The following is a 14999-nucleotide window of genomic DNA, read 5'->3' on the forward strand; positions in this document are numbered from 1 at the left end:
GCAAGCCTTTCTGTGTTGTGTGTCTTGATAGCTCAGGATTAGTTTGGAGACAGTTCCTCTATGAGCTTGTCTGTCCTGAGTATCTGTAGATCAGAGATAAAGAGACATATGTAAGCAAAACACAGAGCCAAGGGGAATGTGCCAAATTCGTTATTTTTTTCTTTGGCAGAGCCTCTACACACACACAAATAAATGTTTCTGTGCCTGCTTTCAGTAAGTGAGAGATGAAGAGGATGGTGATGTCTGGTTGTTGGAGGGTTGGGATATCTGAGGTATAATCTCAGGCATTCCCCTGCCCTGTGTCTGGTATAGCTCAGTAACTGGGAAGGTTTTGTGCACTTTGGGATCTACATGTGCTTCATGACAGGAAAATAGTACTGCTGAATGTTGCTTGGAGTTTGGGAATGTGCCAGCTGATCCACTAAAACAAAGACCTCTTCCCGCAGACACACTGGTGGCAGAGGGTGTGTTTGGTGTTCCAGGTGTGCTCTTTATTGAGGGATAGGAAGCTCCTGGACACAGCTGTACTATACTAACTCTCCATGTGGTGATTGACACCTTGGCCCAAAGCAAGATGACAGATACTGCACTGCAGAGTGCCAGGAGGGGATGATGAGTGTTTTGAAGGCTTTCCTTTGAGTCTGCAGAGTTGACTGAGTGAGTCTGACTGGGCAGTGTGCACTAGGACAGGCCCTAAAATGTGCTGTGTCCCCAAAGCTGCTGACAAGTCTGGTCGTGCTGGGATTTCTCCTGTTGTGGTCAGGGGCTGGTGTATGAGGAAGCAAGTCAGTACTATGCTGAAAGCAGTCATCTGCTGTTGGCTTGTGCACTGGAGAGTTACTGTCAGAGGGGTTATCCAAAATAGCATCAAGAGTTTGATAGGAAATGGAGCTGGCTTTTATCCTGTGCTATGTTAATCCCAGCAGCATTTCTCTATGCTTTCTGGTAGTAACCAGGCTACTGTCCACACAGTTGTGTGTTGTTTGTGCAGCACCATGGGGATGCCTTTGATAAGGACTGAGCCCAGAGCAGCCCATAGGCTCCAGTGTCACAGGGAATTTTCCAGAGATTATTTCTGTGGAGCTTGCTTCAAGCTCTCAGTGTTCCTGTACCAGTGCTAGAGAACCATGTCAGGAGGCTGTGAAAGAAAACTGCATTCAGAAGTAGAGTCAGAGAATGGTTTGGATTGGAAGGGGCCTTAAAGATTATCCAGTTTCAACTGTTCTCTATTCATTGTGTAATATAGATGTGTGTATAATGAATTCATAAATTAAAAATGTTTGGAGACCAACTCCTACATTTTGATGGATAAAAACCAGTCCTTGGGCAGGTGTCTATGGGTGAGGCAGTTGCTGAGTTAGTACAGAATGGAAAAAGTGTCCATTGAGCCAGGTTGGGGAAAGGTTGGTGTTACAGATATATTAAAATTCGTGCTCAAATAAATTATAACACTAAAGAGATATATACAAAATATATGAGTTAAAATCATGTTTCGGGGTTTAGCACAGAAGGGGCACCTGGAATCCTAAAAATCTTATACAGGAATTGAGACATTGGTTTCCTCATCAGCTTGTAGCTTCTGCAGGTGTCCACTGAATAGAAACCCTAATTAGCAAGTAAAGAGGAACTTTTCTTATAGAAGTTCCAAGCGGATCTCAGGAACATCCGAAGCCTTCATCAGCCCTTAGCGAGCTTAGATAAACTGGAGACGATGCGGTTCCAGTAAGCTGTTTTGTGTGAATACAGAGTTCACATAAACCAACTAGCATGTATATAGGAGTTCCCATAAAATGTAACCAGCATGTAAAAGGGGATTCCCGTAACCTTCATTGTACATGTATGTGTTCTTGGATGTGTAATGTGTATTCCGCGGCTGCACTATCGAAGCGAGAGACAGAAGTCTACAGCCAACAGACAGGGAACAGGGAGACTACATTAATATTCTAAGAGACTCAGGATTTGTCACTGTTTACCGATCTGATAGGATTCTTCAACCCCAGAGGAACATGGAAATATTCATCAGACAAAGAAAAGGACAAAGGGAAAAGTAGCTTCAGGCAAGAAAAAGAGTATAAAACCTGGACTCACTTGAACGGACTTTGTGAACTCACCAGTTCTGATGCGCCGGGGGGTCAGAGCTGCGTTAACCCAGAGTCGAGACCCCAGCTTGGCCCTGTTCCTTTGATTTGTGGCTGGCAAATTATTACGGTCCGATTTGTGAAATAAATTCTATTTTTGTTGCCCCGTAATTTGGCTCTAGCAAATTATTTGATTTGGCACAATTTGGCTATTTATCTATAACAGTTGGTGAGCTTAAGACTGGCACTGGCTTCTGAATTTTAAAACTGAGCCAGAAAGCAGTCCCAGTAAGCAGTCAGTGGTTTGTGTGTGACACCAGCTGTAATTTCTCACCTTGCCTCATGTTCAGTTTTGTAGAGCTATTGGAATTTACCAATATTGCTGATGGGACGTGCCTTGGCTTGTCTGGCCCCTGCAGCTAAGCCAAATAGCGGCAACTGTGGTGTTTCACCCCAGAGACACTTCTGGCTAGCTAGATGGGCATGTGAGAACAAGTTCAGGCATGCTGGAGCTCTGGTGGTGTGGCTGGAGCTTACTGTCATAGAGGGTCACTCCCCAGGTTTCCCTGTGCCAGAGAAGCTTTAAGGCAATGGTGAAGGAAGGAGTCAGTTCTGATAGAGGGTTTCAATCCAGAGATTTTATGGTGGGCTGCATGGCCCCTGAATCTAGCAACAGCTCCAACAGAACTCCTCTCTGTGTGATCTGGTTCTCCTTTTACCTGGGGGAGGGGACAGAGAGGAAACCCAGCAACCAGGTACGGGAAAGGAGGTCCCAAGGGACAAAGGACACCTGGATTGTCCAATGACCCCCAGAGGTACGGGGCATCTTTTGAACTTGCCCAATCACTTGACGCCCTTCTGGAATTCCAGGATTGATAGACAGTACTTAGCGGGGGTCAGGGTGGGGAAAGGAGATGTGATTGACACACCTGGGGAAGGAATCTTCAGGGAGAAACCCGGGGTATCTGAGGCAGACTATGACATCACACCACAACATAGAGCAGTGTGTCTGCAGCACTGGAGTTCTCATTCTGATTTCTCTGCTGCTTCTCTCAAAAACAAATGTATGTCAGGAGCTGACTGAGTTTGAGAGACTCCACATAATTCTACTATGCACATCATGGGAAAAAAGAATATCTTCAAGTTCAGAACAAAATACTTTGGTGCTTGAATCTGCTAAATTGAAAAGGTGTTCCCTTTATATTCTCTTTTTTCCTCCCCTCTTGCCAGATGCCACAAAAGTACAACCTCTAAGTGGTAGATATTTTGTGGGACAGCAAACATGTTTTCTAATTGGACTTTGAACCATGAAATCCAAGCCCTCTTAGCATTGGGTAGAGTGGAAGGTTCAGGTTTGGCTCTAACTTTGAAATTCAGACCCGGTATTAATGAAATAATTCTAATCCTTTCAAGGTTTTAGCTTAATTTTTGCTCTCAACTCTTGTTCAAAGGAGGGATTTTCAGATTGCCAAAGGCTGTGAGGTATTCCTGCCAACTTCTTCTGTGACACAGACAATAAACAGCTTCCTGGTATGTGGGCAAGGTGCACAGAAATGCTGAAGTGTGGGAGTGAGGCATCTCTGGAGATACTCATGGTCTCTTATCTTCGTGTGATGTGCTGTTTTCAGCAGCTTCTGCTGCTCTGTACCTGAGCTCTCAGCTTGTCACAAGTGGTTTCCTGGGATTTTGTACTCTAGTGAAGCACAGGGATGGGTATTATAGGCGCTTTCTGCATTTCCTAATTTCCACTAGAAGGTTAAATATGTATACAGCTAGAGAGATTGCAAGCACTTGGATATAAAGTGCTGAGAAATCTGTTGTCATTTTTGCCTGCCAGTTACTGATGAGATCCCACAAGAACATCCCAGGTTTCCAGCCTAGTTCCCAGTTGGTTTGTGCTGATGCACAGCCTAGTTCCCAGTTGGTTTGTGCTGCATCACAGGGTGGCTGTTTCCTCCTCATCCTCTCTGGCCCTTCTGAAATCCCTCTGGATTTGTTTTACTGCAACTCCATCATAACAGATAGCTTGGGATAAGGGGGGGGGGGGGGGGGGGGGGGGGAAGCTGGTTTTTTTTGTTTTCCAGATGGGTGACTCTGCTCCCATCCTGGCACTTCTTGCTAATACTGTAGAGGAAAAAAATCTACACTTTAATTCTTATAGATTTACAAAACTGCAGAGAACTTGTGTGTTTTGTCACTTCTGTGTTTTATGTGTTATTCTTTAGCTCTGAGAGGAACTAAAACTGAAGTGATCATAGAATAGACTGAGTTGGGAAGGGACCCACAAAGATCATTCAAGTTCAGCTGCTGAGGATATTTCCTTTGCATGAAAGCACCTATTATATAGAAGTGCATTACAACAATGTGGTTTCTTTGAGAGTATATGACTTATAAAACAGCATTGCATAGCTGGTCCTGTCCCTGACATATCCATTTCAGTAAGCTATAGGAGAACACCTCAAGGATGGCTGTGCTGCCTTGCCACTTACATTGCAGCCTACTCATTCCTATTCTTTCTTTTCACTGCTTCTATATTTAGCTACAGATCTATCTTGGATCATGCTGCTGAAACTGATGTAGGAATTTGGCCACTTAGGTGGCAGCTATGCCTATATTTAGAAAATACTTCTGATGACTCCAGTGCCCCACTGAATTCTACTTTCCTTACAGTGATGCTTATTTAAAGAGTAGAATATTAATGAGCACCAGGATTTGACATCCATACCACAATTAAAATAATTTATTAATTAAGAGCATAATTTGATACTTACTAAAAACACTTGCTGTGCAAAATAAGACTTATTTTCACCTCACTGGTGTAGGCCTAGGCCCAGGCTCTGCACCTGAATATGTGCTAAGTATCAAGTTCTTAGTTTTTTTGATAATAACTTATAGAAAACAAAAGGGTCAAAAAGTTTGTGAGCCATATGCCAAATCTTAAGAGACTTTGCCATGGTTGTGTATAGTAACCAAACAAATTCTTTCAGCCTTTACTAACTTTATATTCTTACTTAAAATGAGACAAGAAGTGATGATGAATGAGGTGAGCATTATCTTCACTAATGACTTGGACCTGGTCTGCTGCATGTTGCTCTAGAAGAATTTAGCAGTGATACATTTTTAATAAATCAGGAGACTTTGCTTTCATCATTGTGAAATGGGTTTTTTTTCAGCTTTCTCTGAATATATGAAAATACGGAATTTTCTTAGCTTTCCACTACCAAAGGATGTTCACTCTTTGGCTTTCTCTGAGGCTGTGATGACTCTCCCAGTCCCAATCATTATATTGAAGGTGACCCTTCCCTTGGTGTCTGTCCCTCCTTTCTCATTAAGCTATTTTTAGCTATTATCTTTGGGGAATTACATAAACATATTAGGGCTTCCTCTTTATGAAGAGGTAGTGCTATAATTTTCTGTAAGTTTCTGTAATTTTATTCTAATATCACAAGTCCACCACAGGTGAAGGATTTCACTAGTGATTTTTGTTAACCTCTTGTTCCAAAAGAGCCTATAAAAATGAAGTTATCCTCTATTAAATATAAAGATCCAAGTGGCTGTAGGTAGGTTGGATGTATGGCAGCTTTTGGGATTATTTTCAGTTCTGTTCTGGGCATCCCCTTGAAGAGTGAGGGGACGAGTGTTTAAGAAGACGTGGTGAAAATACCAGAATTAGGTTTGATCACTCAGTAGGTGGAAGCTCTGCCTGAAGCTGGCACTGAACCAGTGCAACGACACAATTTTGGCCAAGGTCTGGCTGTTTAAAGCTACCTCTGGTTGCTTGGATTAACTTTATGGGGACTCACAAGGGTGCAGAGATCTTTTATATGGACCATCTTTAGCTGACCTCCAAGGAACCCCTTCATCAAGTCCACCCTTATCACACACTTGATTAGCTACACTTAACTGTGAAACTGTACAAGTGGACAATCCTATTTTTACAATGAATAAGGAAGGAGAGGAGGGATGAAATAAATGGCAAGGAGAAGAAAGACACAACCAAAGAACTCTCTAAATCAGGCATTTTTCCCCCAGTGCATTTTGTCCTTGAAGGAAAAACAAGGATTCAAACCCATGGGGGATTTGACTTTGCAGTGCCTGAGACAGAGTAGGAGTCAGTGTGAGCATCTGTCATGGCTCAGGAATAGTTATTCTCCAATTTAGTGCTTCCATCCTTCAGAGCAAGCTGCTACAACTCAAGGAGCAGCCTAGCTGGTGTCCAGAGAGCCTAAGGAAAGGGTTAATATGGATGGACATGTGAGGAAAACCTCCTGGTCTCAGCTTGCCTGGGGAAGTATCAAAACACTGGTCAATCCCTTTGCCCCCATCTCACTCTTGTGGCTCCTGCATATCTATGTCCTTACTTATTGCCTCCTCAGTGATCCCTCAGCTTTCTTTGTAATTTGGATGTCACGCCTTGGCTACTTTCTCCTGGATCGAAAAGTGCTGAGCAATGCGGCTGTTTTGTTATAAATCCCCTTTCGGTTTCGTAACTCTGACTTCCAACTTCAAGAATAGTTTTCCCTCATTGACTTGGGCAAATATAATAAATACCAGCAGTTGAGTCATCCTGAAAGGGCATTTGCTGGGAATTTTTTTGGATGAATCATTTTAATTGGCTTCTTTGAAAACTGCAATTTTTTTGAGTATTAAAAATTAATTAAGCGAGAGGAGGGAACACTTAGGAGCAGTGTGTCTTTATGAGATTAACTGATATTTGAGAAGCAGAATTAAATATCATATGGAGCCAGGTAAAATGCTTCCTTCATAAAAATATTCTCAAGTGGAGAGTATAAAGAGACTAGATCAGAAACTTTGGTTGATTAAAGAGCTTATAACATGGCACAAAGCTTCTCTAAATGTACAGCTGTGTTCTGGGTAGAGAAGTACGAAAAATCTGAACCCTGAGTGGCATAAATTAGCCCACATTTACTGAAGTCTAGAAGCTGTTTTCTATGGAGGCAGGGGAAAGATAAAATTTGCAATGCACAGTGTATATCCCTATGTAGTGCTTTTCAGTTTTCCCAGAAATGTGATTAAACATGTGTAGACCAAGCAACTCTAAAAGCTGGAGAGAGTGGGTGACCTTAGTTTCAAATATCCCCCAGTGGCCTGAAGCTCCTTTAGTCAAAGACTTGTTTTAAATTTCATTCTTTGAGTTTGCAACGTTTTCAATGCCTGCCTGTGTTTACAGGAAGTGGATTAAATTAAAACCCTTTCCCAGCATTTGTTGTGATTTGACAGCCTGCTGAGTAATGCTCATTGCACGTGTTTTTATTTTGTGGGACAGCTTTTCCCCACAGGTTTAGGCACTTTTCTGGACAGAGATTTAATTGTGAGACAGCTGTCTGATTATAGACCAACTCTGTTAGTTCATCTGCAGGAGAAGCAAGCTGTACTTGGAGCTGTAGAATTACATATGGTTTAGTTCAGTGTTAGAGGAGGAAATATGTGAGATTTTATACGATCCTGGCTGGCTAATATTTAACAAGGCTTATTATGGAGTGCCTGAAGGTAGAGCTGCTTCTGCATTGTGATTTGGGAGAGTTGTTCCCTTTGGTGGGAGCTCTGGAATTCTGTACAGGTTTTACTTCTAAGAGATGAAACCTTGCTTTAGCTTGCAGGTGGGGAGATTAAGACAGTGATGTCTGTCCAAATGGAAATTTAATTAGTCTCATTTAATCCAGATAACTGTGGCTCAGCTTTTGTTTGCTAGGATTAAATGGGGGGATGTATCCCTCCCAACAAAAATATTCATGAGGGTTTTTTAATTTTTATTTTCATTAGAAGCCAGCTGGACTTCTAAAAAATTCATCCACACACACCAAGCTTCTTATTTTTATCATATTTTCTTTCTCCCACCACTCCATTTTTTGCTTGTTCAGTTTTAGAAATGTAAGGGGGAAAAAAAGGGTTTAGGTAGAGGGAAATTGACAAATCCAGGGTTTATTTTCTGTTTAAGCTGGTAGTACTCAAAAACTTTATATGAAATTGTATCAGAAAAACTCTTCATGCAGCGCTCTGCTTTGGATTGGCTTTAAATATAATGTATGAGTACAAATTGCCCTTTGAAGGGGTGTGACAGGAATTTTGTGGTGGCTCTTACAAGCAAATCTGACACTTCCTTACCTCTGGGAAAAAGACACCAAGGGGTGAACATCTTGGGCTACTTTGAGTGCCAAATATTTCTCTTTTTCCCACTGCCTGTTCATCTTTCCTGTGATCAAAAAAGAGAGTTAATTTCAATATAGGTTAAAATATTACATTTGTGGCTATCAGATGAACTTGATATAAAAAATGATAGGGAGGGAAACAGGGTGCAGTTTTAAAGCATCCTTCAATTTTTCTGACTCTTTCTGGTTGGCCAGGGCTGTCTTGCTCCTTGATGCAACTTGAGGAAGGAACTCTCCAGGATGAAGATGCAGTGTCAGAATTGGCTGGTTGGAGGGGAAAATTTCTAATTACTAATCCTTTAAAAATATATATTTAGCCATAGAGAGCAGAATCTGATTTTTTTTCAAGATATGAATTATGTATTGTTATTAAACAGTAATCAAATGATTCAAATGTGATTAAATTTTTAAATTAAATCATTTAAAAGCTGTTTTTTACAGCACTGGGCCTCAATGAAATGCTGCTTTCTGCTGCTCTTTCATCAAGAACTTGATTCACAATGCTGAATATTTTATGGTACCAGGGGACATTGCATTATCTCTTCTGATATTGCCAACCTGATAAAATAATAAAGAAAAAATCTCTGCTGTAATTTCTTTACTCATTTTGATGAGAGGCTATCTGGTAATTCATTAAATAGGTACTTATGGCTTTGAAAATGCAAAGGAAGTAACATTAGCATTAAAAAATAGCAGCCGAGGAATTGTCTGATCTCTTAAATGATTTGCATTTAATTCAATTACTTAGGAATCTTGTTTCCTTACTGGTGGATTGGGATCTGTGCTCTGGGGGCTGATGAGTGCTGTGTCACTTGATTCCAGCAGGACTGATACCCCAGATTTGCCCTGGGGGTCTCAGTTTAGCTGCTGAAGGGGTTAGGCTGTTTGTGGTTGTGAATATTGGCTTCAGATAAATCCTTTGTGGTTGTGAATAGGAAACACCTCAATAGGTGTTGTGCCTCGGGCAGTGCCCGATCTGTGTGTATGAACAGAGCCAGTGGTGGTTTTAGGGAAGGTCTGCAAGGGCTATTCCAGCAGGGGCCAGCTCACTAAAACCACACAGAGCTCTGTGGTGCTGTCTGACCCAGCTATAGAACCCTGGAATGGTTTGGGTTGGAAGGGACTTTAAAGCTCATCCAGTTCCATGGGCAGAGACACCTTCCACTGCCCAGGTTGCTCCAAGCCCTGTCTACCTGGCCTTGGACATTGCCAGGAATGGGGCAGTCACAGCTTCTCTGGGCAGCCTGTGCCAGTGCTTCACCACCCTCATAGTCAAGAGTTTTTCCTAATATGCAGCCTAAGCCTGCTCTCTGTGTGAAATCATTCCTCATTGTCCCATCACTCCAGGTGTTTGCCAACTGTCTCTCTCCATCTTTCTTGGAGTCTCCCTTCCTCTTTTGCCTTATTTTGGAGATATTAGCTGAGGTAGGTCTTCCCTTACTTACTGCAATGCTCCTGGGTGAGGTGGCTCATGCCTGCTTCAGGATGGAGATGCCACTGGGGGGACAGAGTCCCATTTAATGTGAGAATCCTTTGGGACCTGGCAGCTCCCTGCAGGCTGAGGCAGGATGAAACCAGGATCCAGGCAAGGCTGATCTGTGCAGCCATTCTTTGTCTTTTTTAGCCCAGTGCAGCCACGAGGTAATAAAATAGCACTTGTGCCATATGAGCAGCTTGAATATAAAGCTGGGAGGAGGAAATAACAGGCAGAAAATTCTGCTTAGGTAGCAGCAGCAGCTTATTGCTGCAGTAGTTCTCAGGTAGCCTCAGGGAAGGGAGGAAGATATTTGCTTTCTGGCTCTGTTGGTCCCAGTGCTTTTCTTCAGGGATAAGTCTTTGGGAAAATGTAAACTAATAGCATGATCCATGATCATCTAGTCCTCTTAAAAATTAAGTCTGTGGTTGACACCTTTTATATGGAGTTTGCTGTGGAAGCACTGAATTTGCAGTGAGCATTGTAATTCCATAAACTCTGACATTACATCCTCATTTCCCAACACTTTAGAAAGGTTGCTACCTAATATGCTGTTGTTGCCAATTTCCTGATGCTTGCTGTTTCCAGCCACTCACATCTTCATCTTGTCATCTGCTTTTGGTTGCTTGGGCACCTTCTTACTCAATATTACAAAATAAATAGCTGTTGTTGCTGCCAGCAGTGCTGGGAGATTTTTGTTCAGGTCCTGCCTTATATATTTCAGAAGACATGGAAATTTCCCTTACTGATTGCATGTCCTGGTTCTCTCTGGGCACAAAGAAATAGCCAGCCTAATATAAATTCTGTGAGTAATAATCACTTAATAGTTAATTCTATCCCTGCCAGCCCAATGGTAATGTGGCAATGACAGTTTTTGTATTTCAGACTTATCCCAGGACACTTATCTTTTAATGAGTCTTTTTTGTTGAACAAGCTACACTTTCCAGGGAATCCAGGCTACACATTTCAGAATTGTTACAAATATTTCTGATTATGGGTCCAGCCCAACACTGATTTTTTTTTCTTAGGTGGGGATGGAAGAATTGCTTAATAGGCAAAAAAAAAAAAAAAATCATTGAAGGATTTTTAAAAGTGAAACATTTTTGTGTGAAGAAAACCCACACTTTCTAGAAAAAAATTGAAACTGGACAAAAAGTTTTGAGAACATGGAAATGAAATGGAACTTTTGTTTTCAGACTAAAAAAAAAAGTTTTTAGCCAACAATGAAGAACCCCCAGACACACTTTATTGATTCTGCTATTGAGACATTCTTTCCCCCATCCTTCCCATTGCCTAGCTCTCCTCCAATATGAATTTTGTTTCTCCCTTAATGAAAAGTGACAAAAAAGTAGACCCGGTGTATTTCTTGATGGTCAGTGTAACTCATTTGTATATTTTAATTTTGTTACACCATCTGGACAATGTGAAACAGCTACTGCATTGAATCAGGTCCATGCAACTGAATTGAAAATTCTTCCAGGCCATAAGGGTCGCAAAACCCCAATATTTTCTGAGGATGTAGTAGAGAGAAAGACAAATCCTGTATGGAAATTCTCCTTTTGAGAGAGAAGCTGCTTTTTCCTTGCCACCTTGAGATTTTTCAGATAAAGCCTTGCAGAGGTAAATATTCTATTTTTGCCTGACTGGCATCTGCTGCACAGGGAACAGATCAATGAGATGTGGGAGCAGCAGCAGGGCAAAAGGTGCTTAGGGACCAGCAAAATCTTCCTTCAGCTCCCTTCGATGTTGGAGGATGCTAAAAAGGGGGAATCTCCCAGTGAAACAGTGAAGAAGATAAGGGAGAGTGTACCCCTGCAGCTGCATTTTTGTTTTGTCTTTCTTCCCCCTCGTAAACTCTTGTACTTTTGTTGAGGACTTCCATCACTCTTTTCCCACTTACAAACATAGTTCAGAAATTTAGGGTGCTTGGGTTGGAAGATGGACTTTGTGATACCATCAAATACTTCAATCCTTTTAGCATCAACTTGGTTTCTAGAGTACCTGATTTACAAGAAAAGGAATGCCCATAACATTTACCCCAGGAGCAGCAGCATCTCTCTGATTCATCTCTTGGCAGTTCAGGAGATGAATCAGACAGTTTTTCAATTTAACTACTTCCATGTTGAATAACTTGTCTCTCTCCTGATCCCAGAGCTGACCAATATGTTGAAAATGACAGTAAAATTATGTTTTAGAGAAAGTGAGGGGAAAACATGGCTGTAAATCCCAGAGTGTGTTTAAAGAGCTGAGGGCATCACTCCACTGTTGAAAATGAAATAAACTAAAGATGATAATAAGTGTAATAATGATTAGCATGATCATCATTAAACAAGGTAATTATGACGACAATTGGGTTTACTTAAAATCAAGTATAATTTAGTTTAAAGAAGTAACATTAGGTGCTCTTTTTGTTGCTGCTTTATTGGCAGAAAAGAAACCAACAGCTTCAAATAGTTAATTTGGGGTAAGGATCCAGAATATATTATGAAATTCCAATTGTCTCTATGGTCTAGAAATGAGGCTGCATCAGTCACTGATAGCCAGGAGTGCAAACCTTCTCCATCAGAGGAGAGGACACAGGAATAGAAACCAAATGGTTTTGAGCATTGACTTGAGCCCTGTTACTTGGTCAAGCTTCTGAATAGTTTTTATATGTGTCAAGCCATTTGTTTTAAAGATTATATCCTTTCATACTAATGTGTCTTATTTCCCTTTTCTCCTTGTGTTGTGGTGGGTATTGCTTTATTTTTTATAGGATTTTTTTTATTTTTAGGAAATTCAGAAATTAAAATACAGTGATGTCTTGGTTTGAAAAGACAGGTGTCTACTAAGGAAGGCAGGAGCTTCTTTTGAAATGGAAAAGGTAAACCCACACCTTCTGAATTATTTTAATTTTGAAATTAAGGGGCTCTCAGGCAAAAATATGGAAATAACAGTTCTTTATTAGGAAAAATAATATTAACAATGTGGTAATACAAAATAACAGTGACTGAGTCAGAATATGGCCTGATATCCTGTGGGTTAGGGTGCTGGTAGCAGTCCCATTAAATGGTGGCTGCAGTCCTCCTGCAGTGACAGGTGTGGTTCTGTTGAAGCAGTGATCCTGTAGAAGAGTGTAGTCTTCCCCTGAAGACCCAGTGGTGTTGTAGATGAGCCTGGTCTTCCTCTGGGAATTCAGTGGAAAAGAAAGCTGCTTCTCTGTGACCCCAGTGGAAAAGGCTGGCTGTGGTGTTCCAAGTCTCAGATTATATCTAGGTAGAAATGCTTGGCTCCTCCCCCTGGGTAGAGCATCTCCCAGTGGGATGATGTAATTTTATCAGTCATGCAGTGACACCCATTGGCCCATTAACAGAAGATATCTCCCTGGAGGGAGGATTAGTTGTAGAAGAGATAAAGAAAACTGCCCCACCTGGTTTTAGCAGGTGGCCCAGTTAACAGAAGCTAACTGCCTCACTTCTAACAGATGGCAATAGAATACACACCCCCAGCCACATCCTGCATTTGCAACCTAAGACAAGTGATAAACACTCATGTGATCTGGGTAACAGTGTAATGTATATTTTGTTGCTTGAAAAGTTGGAGCAGTAGCAATCACAGCAAAATTCAGTGTAATGTCTCAGTAAGCTTAACACACTCTGAAAGTGTGCCTGAGTTTTTGGGAAGTTTTCCCTTTGCCTGCCTAGAAGCTTTTCTACCAGAAGGCATCTCAGCAGAGACCTCCTGGCCAACCAGAAGCCCTGGTCTTGCATTTAGGGTGCTCAGCACAGGCTTGGCCTTATGGCTCCCTTTCACACCACTGTTGCTTTTGTGATTAATTTCTGAAAGTTGTTTGTGCAGATAGAATTGTCTCCAGAGAACCTCTTCCCTTTTCCTGGGATGACATGGCCACAAGGAAAAGTTGTAGTGAGGCTTCAGCTCCTTGCTTTCAGGTTTTGTTTGCTTAGAAGTGCCCAGAGGAGATGGGAGGGCTCATGGCTGTGTGTTGAAAACTCCTCTTCCCCATACAGCTCCTTGGACCCCTATTTAAAACACTTCTCCAAGATACTGGTTCCTTGAGTTGTAAAAATGGTGGCAACATGAGAAGGGGAAAGGCTGATGGACTGCTGAAATATGTGCATTTGGTGCAGCCTTGTGGATTCCAATGAAGAATTTCTTTCCTTAAACAAACACCTATTTTAAATAGCAGTAATGTTGCCATACTGTTTTGTATCTGTGCTATATGAGTAATACAATGATTGACTCTCACAATTAAAAGGCAAATATCATGTATATATGTTAAGAGGAGTTTTATAGATTTATAGTTATGTTTTACCCCCTCAGGTTATCAGGGGGTGACCTGGGTAGTTGGGACATTTGGGAGGGTTGGCTTGTTACTCTGGCAGCACTTGACCTCCAATCAGGATGCAAGGAAGTGATCTCCACCACTGGACAGTGAAGAAGGACTCGATGGACATAACTTTGGGAGGGACTAAAAGGCAAAACCTCCACTGTGTGGATGAGCACATGCTGGGAAAAATCCTTTGCTCCAGGTGCCATAATATTTTCTCTATTCAGTCTTCTGTTGTATTTTTGATAAGGTTTTAATAAACCTTTTAGATTTTTGAAGTGAGCATAATTTCTCACATATCTAACCTTTCCTCAGCGTGTCTCTGCACCTGTGGAGTGGGCTCTACCCAAAAGGACCTGTCCTTTGTAGGGGCCCCAGTTACCAGGTGGTGGGATAATTATTAAATCTCGTGCTGACATCAGGAGGTGAACCTGTAGGAAGAGCTTACAGCAAGCTGCTGAAACCTGATGCCATGGAGTGTGGCTGTAGGAAGGAATTTGGTTTGCCAGTTGGATTTCCTTCTTGTAGACACTGCCAAAGTGATGCTGCTTCAGTAAAACCACAGTGGTGAAACTGAGAGGAGTTTAATCCCTCACACAGTCCATAGGCAGCCCAAGTGGGAGGGGTCACAGTGCTGAGGAACACTCCCAGTATCCTGAGAGGAGTTCTCCTCTGGCTGCAGTGGGATACACATTTTGGATGGGATCCTTGTGTACTGCAGAATCCACTGTATAGCAACTTCCAGGATGGTGGGGAGATAACTTGGAGTGAGTGAGCCCTTCAAAATTCAGCACAGACAGCGTAAAAGGTGCTTTGCAAAACCCTCTTCTGTTCCTGTTCAAGTGCACGGGCAGAAATACGGATGAATTTAGCCACTGGGTGAATTTTCAAGGCTTTGGCTGTGATAGTTGGAGTAAGTGATTATCCTGTCTCCTTTAGTGCAGAGCATT

The 14999-nt window shown here is 41.8% G+C and overlaps 1 long non-coding RNA gene across 1 annotated transcript in view; it reads left to right on the forward strand.

Moving 5' to 3' along the window:
* The window catches only part of LOC119707920, a 118750-nt gene that overhangs the window by 12009 nt on the left and 91742 nt on the right, over positions 1-14999 (forward strand). The gene's annotated exons all lie outside the window — the stretch shown is intronic.

Source organism: Motacilla alba, chromosome 1A (assembly GCF_015832195.1).
Source record: "Motacilla alba alba isolate MOTALB_02 chromosome 1A, Motacilla_alba_V1.0_pri, whole genome shotgun sequence".
NCBI classification, from domain to species: Eukaryota; Metazoa; Chordata; class Aves; order Passeriformes; family Motacillidae; genus Motacilla; species Motacilla alba.